General features: G+C 41.0%; 1 protein-coding gene across 2 annotated transcripts in view; it reads right to left on the bottom strand.

The window, feature by feature from the left end:
• ZNF169 (zinc finger protein 169) overlaps positions 1 to 13,613 on the bottom strand; it is an 89,851-nt gene extending 76,238 nt beyond the window's left edge. Inside the window, exon 1 of one of the 2 annotated variants that reach the window (XM_043453389.1) lies at positions 13,480 to 13,613. The gene's annotated coding sequence lies outside the window, so the exon portion shown is untranslated. The remainder of the gene's footprint in view (positions 1 to 13,479) is intronic. The other variant, XM_043453383.1, reaches the window with a different exon arrangement.
• Between the last annotated feature and the right edge of the window lie 5,583 nt (positions 13,614 to 19,196).

Below are 19,196 nucleotides of genomic sequence, written 5' to 3'. Positions count from 1 at the left end.
CATTCTCTTAAGAGTTGGAAAACAGGATGGGAAACTTCACTGACCCTACAGTCTTTTAAACACTTCCAAGTGTTCAAATCTCTTGAAAAAATTTTAAGCTGCTCCCCAGTATTGTAAGTGTTTGAACTAGGCTGGAGACATGAGGAGGGATAATGAGCAAGGTAGTGTCCACTTTAGAAGACTCACTAGAATGAGAATTATTTCAAGAAAGCAGAATGTCCTAAGCAGATGTAATTACTACAAAGACAAAAGCATTTCCAAAAATGAAAGAGTAGGGTACAGCAGATGACACCACCCTTATGGCAGAAAGTGAAGAGGAACTGAAAAGCCTCTTGATGAAAGTGAAAGAGGAGAGTGAAAAAGTTGGCTTAAAGCTTAACATTCAGAAAACTAAGATCATGGCATCTGGTCCCATCACCTCAAGGGAAATAGACAAGGAAACAGTGGAAACAGTGTCAAGCTTTTATTTTTGGGGGCTGCAAAATCACTGCAGATGGTGACTGCAGCCATGAAATTAAAAGACGCTTACTCCTTGGAAGGAAAGTTATGACCAACCTGGACAGCATATTAAAAAGCAGAGACATCACTTTGCCAACAAAGGTCCATCTGGTCAAGGCTATGGTTTTTCCAGTGGTCATGTATGGATGTGAGAGTTGGACTCTAAAGAAAGCTGAGCGCCGAAGAATTGATGCTTTTGAACTGTGGTGTTGGAGAAGACTCTTGAGAGTCCCTTGGACTGCAAGGAGATCCAACCAGTCCTTCCTAAAGGAGATTAGTCCTGGGTGTTCATTGGAAGGACTGATGCTGAAGCTGAAACTCCAGTACTTTGGCCACCTCATGTGAAGAGTTGATTCATTGGAAAAGACCCTGATGCTGGGAGGGATTGGGGGCAGGAGGAGACGACAGAGGATGAGATGGCTGGATGGCATCACCGACTCGATGGGCATGAGTTTGAATGAACTCCGGGAGTTGGTGATGGACAGGGAGGCCTGGTGTGCTGCGATTCATGGGGTTGCAAAGAGTTGGACACGACTGAGCAACTGAACTGAACTGAACTGAGGGTACACCTGGAGTTAACTTCACCAATACACATATGTGAATAGCAGAATCAGCAAATTACTGCAAAGAAAAAAATTAAGTACTTTAACAGACCTTAAATCTAAATACAAATAAAAAATTGCATCTAATTCTGAAAGGATGATGATGCTTAAGAATGATTTAAAAGCACAAGTTTTAGAAGTATTATTTTTATTAGAAAGATATTTAATAAAATATGTATATAGCTTATAACCTTTCATTTTTGTTGACCTTCCAATCCTTGCACATATTAAACAGATTCAATCACAGGATTATATACCAGAATGGGTGCTCAAAGCAATGATGGATTCCCATACTATGCAATACCATCCCTAAGAAGTGCTCCAAAATTGAAGTCCAGAAAAAAAAAAAAAAAAAAAAACTAGCAATGCATAAATACAGTGTAGGAAAAAGCAGAGTATTTCAAAAGTTTCATTAAATGCCTTCTGGATAAAGAGTTACAGAGGGGGCTACAGCTGGCAGTGTCTTGAGCAGAAAAGGGAACATGACCAAAAACAAAACTATGCTTTCTCAAACTTTCCAGCAATCCCAAAGTGAGATTACATGAGCAACTATACTTCAGAAGTCTTAAATCCTCAGTAGTTGAAGTTGGTATAATGCTCTTGTTTATAAATCACTAAAGCAAGCACTGCTTCTTTGGTATGCCAGCAATGTTTTCATTCATGAGAAACTCCAGAAAGAACTGTTTACACCAAAGCAAGGTACACCAAGGAAACCGGTTATCGTGGTATAGTAAGGCCCTAAGAAAGGCAGCAGGTCGTATAGTTACCTCCTTGTGGGCAAAATCCCTGCCCTAAAACTATGCAACCTACTACCTCTTCCTAGGAACCCATTTTTTTCTTGCTGGTCTTCTACTTAGTAGATGGACTTCAAATTAACCTGTTAAATTAGGCCATATTTTGGGGGGTTTATTTCAAATTAAAACCAGTTAGACTTCATTCACTGATAGCTTTTAAAGTTACTGGCCAGAGTTCCCTGGCAGTCCAGTAGTTAGGACTCCATGCTTTCACTGTCGAAAGCCCAGGTTCAATCACTGGTGGGGAAACTAAAATCCCTCAGGCTATACAGCCAAATAAAAAAAAAGTTGGCACCACAGACTTTTCAAAACATTTTAACAGAGTACTAAAATTTAAATATAATTTCATAAACTCTCCACCTCTTTTGATAAACTAGAAAATTAGATGATAGTATGTATAAATCCTCCTCACCACTGTCAAGTGAAGCAAATTTACAGTCTGTCCCCTTTAGATGCTGTCTCCTAGTTACAACTAGTCACTTCTAGACCCAGGTTATTTGGGGTTTTGACCCTTGAGTAAACAGAAGCAAATTCTGATCATGGTTTTTGTCACCATCAAAAACAAGCTTTCAGAGATTGTCTCACTGTACTACAAGGTACTTTTCAATGTTTTAAAAAACACAGTACTCAACCATTTGATTCAATGGCTAGGCTTGACTAAAAAGGGTATGAAATGTGTCCCTGAGTAATTAATAAAAGGTATAAATTCATTTTTTACCAGACCTTAGGTATTACTTAAATTTCCAATCACAAACTTGTGATGATATCCATTTCTGGAGGCATATGTACTGGAAACCCACAAAAACAACTTGCCAAAAATTTCTCGAACATTCCCACTTTTCTATGGCACACTGAAAGGCAATGACTATAAAAGGCCCCCTACCCAACATGTCTATGTCTAATTTATAATGAAGATCAATTCCAGAACCATGCAGGTTTCCATCTATATGTATGCCAGGGATGAACTAAAAAAACATAAATCTGACCCAGGATATATCACCTGGTTTGGACACATCCAGGAGAGAATTTGATCTTTTCTCTCATGCAAAGTTCCTGCAGCCTAGAGCACTGTACAATGATCACCTAAGATACTAAGATTCATGATAGATGGAAATTTGGGAAGAGGTGACCCCTCTCTCACCTACACTTTGCCCCTTTCCTCTTCTCCCAAAATAAAACAAATGGCAAGCACTTAAAACAGGAAGCATTAGCTGATTATAAGGGCCCAAGGTAGCATTTCCTTGGAGAAGGAAATGGCAACCCACTCCAGTACTCTTGCCTGGAAAATTCCATGGACAGAGGAGCCTGGTAGGCTACAGTCCATGGGATCATAAAGAGTTGGAGACAACTGAGCAACTTCACTCACTTTCAAGGTAGCATATGACTTGGCCATTGGAAAAAAGCTGAAACATGGACTTTTAAAGAAAAGTCCTAAAGTTCCAAGATTAGAAAAAAAGTTAATCAAGGGTTTTAAAATTCAAACATCCCTTTCTAGCATTACCCTCACATTTTCTTTAGAACAACTATAGATTTCCTAAGCTGACAAGCTTTAGAGGACCTCCCTTTGTGAATGAAGGCCCATTTTAGGTTTTGGGGACCAGAGTAAAATTGACATCTTAAGGACTTAACAAGGGAACAAGAGCTGAACCCAAGAAACCATTTCTTCTTTTCCAGGCTAGAGTGAAAACGTCCAAATCAACATATCACTGCAACAGTAGTTACAACAATGCCTACGGTCACATAAACACCAAATTGGGGATTAAAAATCATAATCAACCTGATTTCAATTTAGCTCAGACAGTACTTTTCCAGTTTGTATTTACCTTTCCCACCTAGGATCTCACCTTGGACATCTGCACCAGAAGCAGTTAACCTATTCACAATTACAAAAATGCATGGTCCCCATTAAGATTTCTTGAAAGTCTTATAGTTTCTCCACTCTTTGAGATTTTTGCTCAATTTCAAATTTCTGAAATATACCGTATTTGAAAAATATAAATGCTAGATCACTGTGTCTACTGTAGGTACACCATACTTGAACAGAGAATGTTATTAACAAGAACTTAAGTAAACTGTTAAGTACAAAGCAATGTCAAAAATAATTCTTCTGAGTTTTAATATCATCTAGACAAAAACAAAATGCAGCAAGTCTACTCCTCAGGGAAGGCAATAGATTGTATAGTTATCTCCTGAACAGGGTAAAATCACTACCCCACAACTATACAATCTACTACCTCACTCTGATAGAGCAATCTTTTCTTCTGAAATGAAGACTGCAATCTCTTTATGGTGCATTATCAACATCAATCAAAATAAAATATACACTTATTCCAACATGCAGAAATGAGAATCAAAAAGTATCCCAATACCCAATCAGTCTAGTCTCTAAAATAAGCAGCAACTTGTGCACTATTAAGAAATGCTACACTACAGCATTCTTACACAAGTTAATCTTAAATGCTGTACAATTAGTTATCAACTTTGTGTGAGGCTGTCCGGATGCAGACTTTTCTATCACCTTAGGAAAGACAGTAGATTGTATAGTTATCTCCCAGTGGTGGGTGTGACCCTAAAACTATACAACCTACTACCTCATCCCACAGTGAAGAGAACGTCCAGGGAGAATGCTGAAACTGGACCAGAGTTGAGCACCACAGGAAAGCTCTCTCTCTCCTAGGTAATCCTGGTTCTCCTGTGTGATTAAAGGAGAAAAAAAGAAGTATTAGACTACTTTCATTCACTGAATGTAAACTAAGTTGAACTGAAACAAACCTTCCAAAAATCAGCAATTTAAACTGTAGCAATATTCATGATCTAAACAGTGCTTTTATTCCTTATATTTAATTAGCACTATTCTAAATTCTTAGCTATCTGAATCCATATATTTTTAAGATTCAGAAATCATGATTTTATTGCATCTTACTTATCAACTTTTGATATTTCTTAAGTTACCAGAACACTTATCCTTCCTTGAGAAACCCAAAAACTCCATTACAAAGGAGGAACAGAAGACCCTCTAAAACACAACAGTTCTGTACAGTATGCATAATCCATGATTAAAGGAACAGCAAAAAACATACAGAGATTCTAATTTTTAAATTAACCTACCCACGTATTCTATGTCAGCAAAGAAAGGCACTGTGAAGATCAAAGTGAGGAATCAAGCTATTTAACATTTTGGTACAATACTCTCTGAACTAAGCAATATGATCAGCTTAGTTTTATAATCAAAATCTTACAAAGCTAAATCATATTAAACATCAGTCTTCAATTTACTGACTTCATACTTAACAGACAGCTACCACAAAGATTTCTTGATTTGTTAAGGAATACACACTTTGGAGAAGGAAATGGCAACCCACTCCAGTGTTCTTGCCTGGAGAATCCCAGGGATGGGGGAGCCTCATGGGCTGACGTTTATTTAGTCACAGAGAGTCGGACACGACTGAAATGACTTAGCAGCAGCAGCAGCACCAAATTTAATGTCAAGGAAAATTACTAAGTGGTGACTTAGTAACAATCAAAACCTATAATCAAAACCATTTTTATGACATACAGCTCCATGTTAATAGAATTGAAAGTTCAGAAGTAACCCCTATACACTGGGTTCAACCAATTTTCAACAAGAGTGCCACAACAATTCAATGGAGAAAGAATAATTTTCAGCAAACACTGCTGGGACAAGTGAATACCCACACGCAAGAGAATAAATCTCGGTACCTACTTTATTTAAGTAACTTAAAATGAATAACATATTTTAAAGAAGGGTAAAGAATAGCCATTTCTCCAAAGATATGATTAATAAGCAAAGAATGGCCAAAAAGTACATAGAGAGACACTCAACATCATTTATTACTCATTAAGGAAACCTGAATCATAATGGGACAGCACTTTCAGATCCATTAGACCATAATCAAAAAGAGAACAAAAAGAAAGGAAGTGTTGTTGAGGATATAGAGAAATTATATTCCCAACTACGGTTGGAATGTAAAATGGGCCAGGTGCTTTGGAAAGTTTAGCAGTTCATCAAAAAGTTAATTCCACTCATAGTTATATTCCTAAGAAAATTAGACACAAAAGTTGTATATGAAAAATTCACAGCATTTGGAGTCAACAAAAGTAAAGGTTCAAACCCTGGCCCGGCCTACTCACTGCCACTGAAACCATGTGCAAGTAACTTAAGCTTTTCTAAGGTCTCTGTAACATCAATTAACTGGACTAAATCATCGGCAATGGTAAGGGAGAAAGATTTACCACACCCTCGACATACATATGGCCCAACAGTAAGCCCCTTCATGTGTGCCACCTTATTTAACAGTCATCATCTGTTTTACACAGGTGGAAACTGGTGCCAAGAAGTTTAATAACTTGTTCCAAATTATTGAGATCTCCAAACTTACCATATCTGAGCCTATTTCAGTTCTATAAGGCCAGATGATGATTCAGGTATGAACATGCAAAAAACTGTTCCTAAAAAGTCAAGGCTTTAAAAGCCACTATTTTTCTCCAGAACCAGCATGTGTTGCATTCAGTCGCTCAGTCATGTCTCACTCTTTGCGACCCCGTGGACTATACCCTCCAGGGTCCTCTGTCCATGGGATTCTCCAGGCAAGAATACTGCAGTGGGTTGCCATTTTCTCCTCCAAGGGATCTTCCCAACCCAAGCAATGAACCCAAATACTGGTCCATGGGTTAACTTTGTTAACAGAACAGACAGAACAGTTTACATCTCCCACTCCATTACATTTTTGGCAGAATATAACAAGTAATGGGTTTGAAAATGTGAGTACATATGAACTGTTTTCTTTTTTTTTTAATGAACTGTTTTCTTAACTTTTAATAAAGTTTTCAAAATCCAATACATGAATTTTGAATACATATTTTTTAAATTAAAAATTATTAACTTCAGAGGGGGTTAAAAAAAAAAAACCCTGCATCAAGTTCTTCTACTCTTCAGCAGATCTCAGGTGCCAATTTCCCATTTTCAGATGGCAGGTCTATTCTGAAAGAGCCAGTTTATACCTTAAAATCTATGCCCAAGTACACGTACACTCACATACACGGACTTACATAAAGACAACTTTCTGAAGCAAATTCATCTTCTCATTTTAAGTCTACTATGAAGGTAATAATGCAATATACAATGCCATATCTTAAATATAAGTATCAGTAAGTGAGGATACTGTACCAGCTAGTCCTTACTTTTAAAATAACAGCCAAGAGTAAAACCAGCTGATACCTCTACCACAACCCTCAAGCCCAGCCCAGTTTTCTCATCTAAAATGTCTGAATCTTCATCAAACATAGGAATCTAAGATTAAATAAACACTGAATCTAAAAATGTATTCATTTTTCAACCTTGGCAAGCGTGGCCTGCTTATTTCATACTATTTAAGTTGGGAGTTTATGGGTGAGCAGCACAGGGAACAGATAACTACTATGTAGCAACACAATTCATAATTCACAAGAAAAATATTTTGTATTTTTAAATAGTATTCACACACACACACACACACGTCTATACACATGTAACACTAAATACTAGTATTACAGTTGCTTTAGTCACTAAGTACTGTCTGACTCTTTGTGCTGTGCTCAGTCGTGTCCAACTCTCTGCAACACTTTGGACTCCTCTGTCCATGGGATTTTTCAAGCAAGAATACTGGAATGGGTTGCCATTTCTTCCTTCCCAATCCAGGGGTTGAACCCATGTCTGCTGCACTGCCAGGTGGATTCTTTACCACTGAGCCACCAGGGAAGCCAAATACTAAACTCATATAGTAAGATACTAATATTCAATACTGTTCACAAATGAACCCTAACTACTTTTTATACATTATTATACACATTATATTGACTTTATGATCCACTGATGGTTTTCAATCTTCAGTTTTTCAGATTAACTCTGATTACAGCAAATTTTGGAAACTAAAATCTAATAGCAAAGAGGAGGTAATGTTTAGGTAAGCAAAAGTTTTCAAAATACAATCCATAAACTAGAATTTATGGATTCTAAGAACCCATGGAAATGTTCACTAAGAAATAAGGTTAAGTAAAACTCTTAACATACACACTGATCACAACTATACAATCTTTCGCTGGAGAAAGAAGTTATGTAACTGACTAGCGTGTTTTCGTCCCTTGAGATTTTCCCTCTAAAGCTTATTTCAGAATCAGAGATCCAGTTTGAATCCCGGTTTCTCGTTTATCTTGTCTTCAGACACATCAAATAATAATCTCTCGGCTTTTATTATTTCAACTCATAAAAATCAGGCAAATGTTACAGGGATGTTAAGAGGGATTAGAAATAAAATACAAAAACCACACAGTATACCAAGTGCAGAGTGGATGCTCAGTAACTTTCAGCTACAACCATCAGTATCAGACAATTCTAAAAACATTCTTAGATAAGACTATCAGCTAAAACTACCTGAATGTGACCTTTTACATTATTTCCTTTTCTAACAATAACACAACGTCACATGCATTTTCTAGCCTGTTCACTTACTACCTCAATCTGCAGCTTGAACTTCTCCCCTCCCCATTAAATACCCTAGTGACCGAAAGTCTCAGCTCAACTTGCACAAAATGTTTCTGTGCAACATGGCAGTATAGGAAAGGAGTTTACAGGTCAAGCAACTACTTGGCAGCTATGTTCTTCTTCAAGTTAAATAACTTCCTTGAGGTTCAAGTTCTCATCTCCAGGTGGAATCTAACATCCACACCTCACAGAATTGTTCTGAGGATTAGGAACATATACAAATCATCTCAGTGATCCATCTTAATGACATCTTGGTTGACATACTCAACAAATGGTAACCATTTTTCTTAATAAATTAAACCTATCTGAGAAACTAAAAAAAGTAAGACTCCACCTGCAACACAGGAGACGCAAGTACAATCCCCAGGTTGGGAGGATCCCCTGGCGGAGAAAATGGCAACCCATGCCAATATTCTTACCTGAAAAATACCATGGACAGAGGAGCCTGGTAGGCTACAGTCCAAAGGGTCGCAAAGAGTTGGACACAACTGAACACAGCACACAGCAAGACAGTTATTTTACCTTCCTAGGTATACTTGTGACAGTCAAAAATACTTATCTTCAATTAAATCAGGCTGCATCAATTTAAAATGTGCTGTGAAAAGGCAATCTACTTATGTATAAGTTTGTTTATCTATAAGCTTGTTTATATTTATATCAAAGTTTCTAACACTTTTAATATCCACTTATATCTTAGTAAAAGATAGAGTATGACATCATATAGTTTAATATACTTGTATAGTCAACTTTAGCCTGAGTTCTTAACCTGTATCCATAACCAGCTTCAGTAACCATCAGAAATTGTATATACAATTTCTCTGCAAGATTTCACAGCTTTTGCCACATCTGCAAGAAAGTCTATAACCAAAAGAATGTTAACTGCCATGGCATTAAAAACACATTTGAATATACACTCAAAGGCTACATATTAATTAAAATATATCAATACCACCTTTGCATTTATCAATTTTCCTACTTAGTTCAAACACAGGCATACCCTATCTTTTCTACATTTTTAATATCTATTAACAGTTTGATATTCAGAGCTAAAATGTTGTTTTTTCCAGCAATCTAATATCCCACCTTTTATATTTACATACTCCTATGAACAAAGTAACTCATAAAGTTCTACTTTTTACATATCTCCATCTCCATTTACATGCCATCTTTCTTACAGGTGAATAAACTTCAAACTTTTACACAAATACAACGAAGTATTTCCTTTACTCTCATCACCAAGTTTCACTTGATAAACACAAATCAAAATTAGAACACTGGCTACTTAACACAATTTCCTTCAAACAGTTGAATATTAATAAAATTATCTGATGATGATGGCTGAATATTTAAACATTATACAAATACAAAAAAATACTTAAATACATATACAAATTCTCCAATTGTATTTTGACCCCCTTGACAGAATATAGGCATTATTTTTAGCCATGAATTGCTCCATCAAGGTTAAGTTGACATGTGAAATTGACAAGATTAAGTTTTTGGCTATAACTAAGTTTTGCTAACAAAATTAACCTACTTTTAATCTAAGATCTTAATTTCTTTTTAGGGAGGGGCTGAATTTTTTTTAATGGAGGTATAATTGACATATACTATTGTATTAGTTCCAGGTGTACAATGTAATTCGTTATTGTATACACTGTGAAACGATCACCACCGTAAATCTAGCTACATCCACTAAATTTCGTCATCCTACCAAATACTGCACTAAGCCTGAGACTCATGTTGAGACTCATGTTAAGTTTTAAAAGCTAAGTACTAGGTCATCTTTTCCAAAAAGACCATTTCCTTTCATTCACTTAGACACACAACATAAGGCATTCTAGATTAGATGAAGTTATCTAGACTCCGAAATTTAAAAAAATGTCAATTCAACTTCAATATTCCCTTGAAGATTCTGCAATGCCAATTGTTACTCTGGGGCCAACATCCCTGCTGTTAAGTGCATTCTAAGCTACCTCCATATATTCTGCTATATACCCTATAATGCACACAAATATTTAGGGTAAAGCAGAGTACTCCACTTGGGTGACTTGTTTTGCTTAGTGGTCCTTATATATACACCATTATTTCTCAATCCTATCATATGCGACCTTCCTATCCTTCATTATACTGATATGTACCCAGGTTGAAAAGTCATTGTAATTTACACAATCCCCAAAGTCAAGAAAAGGTGGGTGCTTGTCATTAAATCCAGATTCCCCAGTTTACTAAATCAACTGTATCCTTAGTCTACAATGTGCAATAAAAATATTCTATAACTGACTAAAAAACTGGGGAGAAGGGAAGAGACCGCCAAGTGAACAAGTAGTATAACTTCATGATAATGAATACTGACACAAAGCAGAAAAGGAAGATTAAAAGATCATCATTAATATGTTATTTTTAAAACAAATCATCCAAAATCTCTTAAAACATTCCTAGAGAAGCAAAAGTAATACTTGATGAAAGTACAGTTGTCAGCTGCCTGAGTCCTTAAATCTTATACCTAGAAAGAGCCTAAGAAATCAACTGATGCAACTGCCTCACATTTGAGATGAGGCCATAGACAGAGGGGACATTTTCAGCTGATAATGTGAAACACAAACACTTAGCCAGAGAAAGCTAATTTTTGAAGAGCGGCTAAGCAATCCACTATCCATTTGGCAGTCATTAGCCACATGTCACTCTTGAGCACTAGAAATGTGACTAGCTCCAAATGAGATGTGCTGTTACCATAAAAGACACTCTAGATTTCAAAGACTTAATATAAAGCAAAAAAAAAAAAAAAGCAGTGGCTCTCTTTCTATCCTAAGTGACTGTGCAATGTTTAGAACACCCAGTCAAAGATCATGCAGTGACCGAGCCTTCTTTACGCCACCTGAGGTCACATGAGGGCGATGCTGACAAATCGTTGGGGATCCAGATTCTTCTACCCTCATCCTGTGCTGTGCCAAGTCGCTTCAGTCCTGTCTGCTTCTCTGCGACCCAATGAGCCCACCAGCCTCCTCAGTCCGTGGGTTCTCCAGGCAAGAACACTGGAGTGGGTTGCCATGCCCTCCTCCAGGGGATCTTTCAGACCCAGGCATCGAACCCTCGTCTCTTACTGTCTCCTGTATTGGCAGGCAGATTCTTTATCACTAGCGCCATCTGGGCATGTACACGGAAAAATCATTCATCAGTTAATATTCTGGGGTGAAGAGCCTTTACTATCTAAACAAAAGCTTCTCCAGACTTAAAAACATTAAGTGATTAAAATGCATGCTGGCCACTGATTGCTAGCTCCTGAAAACAAAAGTGAAAGGAACATGTTCCACTAAGTATAAATGATCAGGGCCACTTTTAGTACTCCTTGAAGACCAGTGATATAAATGAAAAAAAAAAAGAAAAAAAAACCCACCCATTAGAAGAAATGTTCTCCAAACTTTTTTGATACTCATCCTCAGAGAAGTATTTTTGAAGGAATAAACATTACACAACAGAATCATCAGTTTCATATAACAAACTATTGATACTATTTTCTGTTTTTAAAAAAAATTCTGACCACCACCCACTGACGTGATTTCATAACCCAGTAAGTCAGGACCTACAGTCTGAAGAACCTGGTTTAACATTCTTCATCCTGATCAATTTCCACTACAAACAAATCTATTATTATATTAGCTGTTGAAAGAAAAAGCACACAAATATCTATAGTGTGTTGTACTCTAAACCAAGAAATTCTAGTTAACGCTAATCGCTCCACTCTTTTAAAGTTCACAAGTTTCACAATACAACGTTAACTGGGTAAATCAAACACCCTCAAAAAACCGCCGAAGTAACTTACAAAACATTACTTAACTACATGTATATTCTGAATATACTATAAATGAACCAGACTGCCATACAGCAGAAAAACTTGGACAAAGGACAATTATTACATTTTCTGTACAACGTTTCAATTTAAAATTTAACGTTATTTTAAACTAGTGCATGATTTTCCGGCCATCAGAAATGAATGAGGACTGCTAAATGAGGTTTTTACTCTAGCAACTGAATGCCAAGAAAATAATCATCAGTAAAGTTACAAAAAAAAAAAAAACTCATCCAGTTTTTTGATTTAAAGAATTCAACACTCACTATCCCGAATGCCTCTTCCCATTTGCCAGCCCTCTCAAAATCGAGTCGTCTATTTTAAAAAGCTTTAGAGTTGACCTCTGACACAGAGGCAGGGGGGCCAGGCCGTACTGTAAAAGTTGGAAAAATTGAAGGCCATTGCTAGCCAAGGACAAAAGGTTACGCATTCCTCACACCGGAATCCTCCCGGAACGTGTATCAGCTAACCTGCTTCCAGGGTGTGCAGCCCCCAAGTCAGGGCTGGGGCCGCTGGCCGGGGCCCAGGTCGCCGTGCACGAGCCCGTCCCCCCGGGATCCCACTTCCTCCCGCCCGCCCTCTCCACTGCCAAGGACGGCCGCCGGGGTGGACCGGCTACACAGCTGCTCCAGGACCGGAGGCTGAGTTCGGCCAGCGGATTAGCAGCAGGGAGGTAGCCCAGGGCCTGCCCGCCCGCTTGTCCCGGCCCTCCCCCGCACTTCCTACCTTCCCTCTAGCATCCCAGCCCCCAAGGCCAAGGTCTCCCCTGCCCACAAACCTGATAGCGGAAGTGACGTCAGGGGACCTGGCGGCGTCCACAGCCAGTCACGCCATAGCGGGAGGGAACGCTGGCCAATGGGCAAGGCGCGGGGGCGGGACTTCCCCCGCCCAAATTTGATTGAAGTTGGGGGAAGGGCGGGGTGAAGAATGTGAAGAATGACCCCTCCCCCCCGTCCGTGAGGCGCTGGGCGGGAAGCGGAGGGGGTTGGGACCGACCACGCCACGCGGCGCCCATCCCCCACTCGCACCACCACCTATTGCGGCCTCTGCTCTCAACCCGCCCGCCCAGCTCGCTCCAGCCCTTCAGGCCTCCACCAACCGGCTCGCAACACTCCCGTTTTCCCACCGCCGCTGGGGGGGTCCGAGAGAAGGAAAATGGCGGCCCCGCGCTCGCCGTCCCGCCTCTGTACCCACCTCAGGCTTGCGGAGGAGGCCGCCGCCTGCCGCTGCCCTCCGCGGGAACAACCCAGCCCTCGCGCCCGCCGCCCGCCGCCACCCGAGAGCTGCACACGAGGACCCGGATGGAGGAGGCGCGGGCGGGCGGGCCGCAGCGGCCAGAGGGAAGGCAGCGCGGGCGCCGGGAGGCCGAGGCATGGGCGGGCTCGAGAGCAGCGCACGAACTCATTGGCGGGACCGTTTGACTGACGTGTGTGTCGCCCTTTTGCCTCAGCCGAGTTGGGCTGGCCAGACCCCACTGGAGGCGGCATCTGGGCCCGCCCCGCACTGGGCGGCCTTTGGAGGAGGGGCGGGTGGGACACGCCCACTTTGCCGCTCCCCGTTTCTTATTGGACAGCTGGGAGAGTGGTGGCGCAGAATCCTGCCCTCCGCTCGGGAAGGACCGGCCCCGTCACGTGGCCTTCGAAATCGCGCCGGCCTGCGGTGTGCCTCGCTCAGGCTTTAGGACAGTGTACCGCAAGCCTCACAAAGGAGGTCCCGCTAGCCGTCACCCCCTCCGCGCCTCCCCCCGAGGGCTTAGACCGGCCCGCTTTGCCTTAGTTTACCCGCTAATAGGTGAAGCAGTCTTATCAGCCAGTTGCCCCAGGTGTTGAAGATTCTTGTTGTTTCAAAGTAATCCATAATTATCCTGACTTAATAATAGCTTAAAACATGGTTCCTCCATGCCGATTATAACTTTCCAAACTCCGGAAAGCACTGGTTGAGTACCCTTTCAGATCTCTTTATGTCTGGGAGTCCACCACCTGGACCTCACTGTTTCTCTTAACTCACTGTTAGTTTGTGCACAAGATACTAAAAAAAGAGAAAACGCATTCTCTTGGATAACAGAACTATTTTTAACAGCACTAAAAATGTACCTGGTGCGTCTGTGTTTATGATCTCAGATGGCACTATGCTAGCATTCGTCTTAGTACATGCAAAAAATGCCAAAGGGGTTACTTAGTTAATTTTGTGAGCTGAAATGAACAAGAAATGAGGAGGGAAAACTTGAACTTTGATCTGAAAGATGAGTATGATTTAGGACTTACAGAAAGAAAATGTATTCAGAAAGAAGAGCATAGGCCCATTGAGTTGGCTGGAGTAACGCTGTGGAGAGATGGAGTCCTCATCCGTGATTGTCCCCAGTACCTAGCACAGTAGGAGTGTGGCAGTCTGGGAGTGTAAAAAATTATGTCGAATGGAACCAGTATCAATGATGTAAGCTGAGATGGGAGGAAAATGCAGAAAGAAAACAGGTCAGGATGTTGTTCAGTTTTGAGATGAGAGGTGATGGGGTCTTCAACTACACAACAGCGACTCCACAGCACTACGAACTTTTCTGACGTTTTCTTCACATGTTCACCTACAAGTGGTTAGTAAGTTTGAAAAAGTGTATATGAATTATATTACCCTCTTCTTCCCAATCCGTGCTTCATTTTCTACCCTTGAAGGCCCACCACACAATACTGAACTCTATAAAGAAAAAAAATTAATAGATTTGTCCATATGAGTAAAAACCCAATTAAAAAAAAAAAAAACTTTAAAGTTAAAAGACAAGTGACAAATTGGAAAAACAATTGTGTATAATACGTAGTAAACAAACATTAACTAGAGTGTCTAGTGGTCAGGAGCAGGGACCTGAAACCAGGCTGCTAACTTTGAACCCTGATTCTACCTCTTCCCAACTAGACAGCTATGGATTTACCAAATCACTTATTCTCTCTGTCTCAGGTTCTCATCTGTAAAATGGGGATGACAACATCAGTTACCTTATAGTATTCTAAGGATTAAATGAGTAAACTTTACACATTTTTAGAACAATGCTAGATAATAAAAGCATTATATAAGTGTTTGTTAATGTTAATCTTTAAAATATAAAGTGGATTTTTTAAAAATCAGTAGTTAAAAGTGAATGACCCATTAAAATATAAACAAAGGATATAAACTCAATTCAACTGTCAATCTTATTAGCTATCAAATAAATACAAATCAAGTTGTCTCCCAGGTCATCATAGGTCATCTCTTAAACATGCCGTGAATATATATGATGGTGATGTAAACCTAAATTTATCAATATAGGAAGACTATGAGTTACATTGTTATGAGAGAAAAGGTGTATGACATGACCCCATGAATTTTAAACAACAGTTACCTCTGGGATTACTTGCAACCTTTATTGTCTTTACACCCTTCTTGGCAGTAAGTATGAATTGCTCTCATAATCAAGAAAAAAGTATAAAAGTTATCCAGAGACATTTAGTTGTTCCCCTATAACGCTTGTCTCCTTTGTCTGTATTAAACAGAAACCAGGTTCTTAGGTGACAACAGAACTAGAGTGCCCTAAGATGTAACCATCTGACTAAGTGCTGGCTTGAGATGTGAACGAAGTTTCTGGCTTCTGCCCTCTAAAGGAGGGACTTGCTCTTTCTCTCCCCTTTTCTGATTTTCAGCTGCCTGAGTAGAGTGGAGTATAGTGGAGAACCTCATGAAGCAAATCCTAGCCCCCTGCTGATGTTATAGGGTGCTCTCCACTTAAGCTTGAATTTGAAAGAGATGTGACTTATTTAAGCCCCTAAAGTTTGGAGAAACTTTCATAGGAAGCCAGCCTGAGCAGCTGGGCAAGCTCATGCAGTGTGCTCTCATTGTGTGTATGGATTCTTAGGAGATGGAGAGGGCATATTGTGGGAAGAACATGAAGTTTTTGGAATAGAGCAAACTTGGATGAAAGGCCCAGCTCCTATGTCCCAGGGGCACCCTTGGACAGAGACTGTGTGTTCAATTAAATCATAGTAGGGTATGATTTGGAACTGCTGAATGATGAACAGAAGCTGGTTGTCTTCATAATTACTGTGAGAAAAGGTGGCACGAGTTGCATTTGAATCCTTGCTTGGGACCACTCCAGTATTCTTGGGCTTCCTCTACAGCTCAGCTGGTAAAGAATCTGCCTGCAATTCGGGAGACCTGGGTTCGATTCCTGGGTTGGGAAGGTCCCCTGGAGAAGGGAAAGGTTACCCACTCCAGTATTCTGGCTTGGAGAATTTCATGGACAGTCCATGGAGTCACAAAGAGTCAGACATTACTGAGTGACTTTCACTTTCACACCAAGGGGATGACCTTGTTGGCAATGCAGATCAGCCTGTCATAAGTCTTAGGTTCAAATTAAAGCTTGTCCCCATACTTCACCCTACCCTCAGCCTGGCCTCAACCTCCCTTTCAACTCCCAATGCTTGTGGGAGTCAAGCACCTACCACTGCTCAGGCCTCCTGGAATGCTCATCCTTATCCTCACCTAGCCAGTTGTGGTCATCCAGATGGCACTCAAACGTGGCCTGCTCAAAGAGATCTTTCCTGACCACCCAGGCTAACTCCTACGATCACTCTTTCATAACTCTGTTTTATAACACATTCGGCGTTTTAGCCCACTTTGAGCCCATCTTGCTTGTTTTCTTGTTCTCCCCACAAGAGAGCAAGAACCTTGTCTGAATATTCACAGCTGTGTCCCCATGTTCTAGAACAGGGCCCTGTACACACAGTAGATGCTCTATTATCTCCTGAAGTGTAGAATTACAAGCAAAGACTAGGGCAGTTCACAGTAGGGGCTGAGCTCAAAGGGTAGAAACTTTACCAGCAGGAGTCCAGGAAGTGAGAGCCTTAACCAGTAGAGCATATGAAAAGAAGAGGGAGCAGCAGCCAGATGGGCCAGGAAAAGGAGGAGGTTTGGAGTCCTGAGAAGACCCACAGACTTCCATGGCTGGAGTTCCTGGAGTAGCCAACCCTAAACGACCAGAGGCCTTGCCATCTCAGATCCCACTTCTTGTCCACAAGAGTTGCTGTGGAGGCAACCTCAGGACAGAGTCCTCCCTCCACCTTTGTGTGTGTGTGTGAGTGTGTGTGTGTGTGTGTGTGTGTGTGTGTATATGTTAGTGGCTCAGTCATATCCAACTCTTTACGACCCCATGGAGCCCACCAGGCTCCTCTGTCCATGGAATTCTCCAGGCAAGAATACTACAGTGGATAGCCATTCCCTTCTCCAGGGGATCTTCCTGACCCAGAGATGGAACCTGGATCTCCCACATTGCAGGCAGATTCTTTACCATCTGAGCCACCAGCGAAGCCCCCACCTTTGTTTACCTGCGACTAAAACTACTGAAGTAAAGCAAACACATTCCAGGCAACACTCTCTGACCCTGCCCGCCATCACCACCCTTCCCCAGGTGAGACTGCCGCTGTGTGTGCGGCTGCTTCCTTTGACCCCTCACTCGGCGTGCTGGGTCCAGATACTCAACTTGCCTTTTGGTCTCCCTGGTTTTTACAGCAGATTTCCTTATCTTTAATTTTGCTCTTAATCTTGGGGCCCTGCCTCAGTGGGCCCAGGTTTTAGCTTGGAGCCTGGGGGACATGACCTTTTGAACTGTGGTGTTGGAGAAGACTCTTGAGAGTCCCTTGGACCGCATGGAGAACAAATCAACCAATCCTAAAGGAAATCAGTCCTGAATGTTCATTGGAAGGACTGATGCTGAAGCTGAAGCTCCAATACTTTGGCCACCTGATGTGAAGAACTGACTCATTGGGAAAGACCTGATACTGGGAAAGATTGAAGGCAGGAGGAGAAGGGGATGACAGAGAATGAGATGGTTGGATGGCATCCCCAACTCAATGGACATGGGTTTGAGTAAGCGCTGGGTGTTGGTGATGGACAGGGAAGCCTGGCATGCTGCAGTCCATGGGGTCGCAAAGAGTCAGACACGACTGAGCCACTGAACTGAATGGGGGACATGTTGATTTGGAGATTGATGTCTGGTCAGTGCCTCTGGAGATCTCACCCACTCTAACTGTCGATGGCTCCAAAGGCCTCCTATTTTCCTATGTAAGTGCCAGAATTGCTGCCTAAGGGTCACAGTGGAAGGAGGGAGGCCCCAGGTTTGGCCTACACCCCCAGCATCCCTAGGGTGAAGTGGGCCATTATTATATTGTTGTTTTAGTGTTCCCTTTAGCCAGAGGTTGCAAACTGGTGATGGCCTGGAAGTCACATCTAGTTCACAGAAGTGCTTTGTGATGCCCCTGCAATGTTTTAAATCTATTTTTAATTAGCTGACAGCTTTCAAAATAAGATATTTAATGCTAAAAAGTCTAGATTTCTTGCTCTTCTCAAAAAAACTGGAATCTCTGGCTACACTCAGCCTGCATTTCAACAGGACAATGTTTTCTTTATGCACAAAGTGGGCTCTGCTATTTGTCACGGGCCCCACCCTTCCCCCTACCTTCAGCCTGCTTTGTTTTGTTACAAGCCTGGCTCCTGTGGTCATCTGAATTTGCGTCCTTGCTGCCTCAACCCAGGAATTGAATCCATGTCTCCCACATTGCAGGCAAATTCTTTACCAACTGAGCCACCAGGGAAGTCCAAGAATACTGGAGAGGGTAGCCTATCCCTTCTCTAGGGCATCTTCCCGAACCAGGAATCAAACCAGAGTCTCCTGAATTGCAGACCTATTCTTTACCAGTTGAGCTACCCAGGAAACCCATCTTTTTCAGTTATTTTGAGAATGAAATTATCTCATTAACGTAAGAATGGCTAGTAGTGTTTGTGTCCTAAGCATTCAACAAATTATATTTATTGTGATGGAAAAAGAACAAAAGCCACAGTCCAGAGCTAGCCAAAGGTTTCATTTCTGGGGGAGTCATTGCTATTGTGCTTTC

This window comes from Cervus canadensis, chromosome 30, assembly GCF_019320065.1.
Source record: "Cervus canadensis isolate Bull #8, Minnesota chromosome 30, ASM1932006v1, whole genome shotgun sequence".
Taxonomy (NCBI): Eukaryota; Metazoa; Chordata; class Mammalia; order Artiodactyla; family Cervidae; genus Cervus; species Cervus canadensis.
Note: the sequence above shows the minus strand (reverse complement) of the source record. Positions and strands in the feature narration are given on the sequence as shown.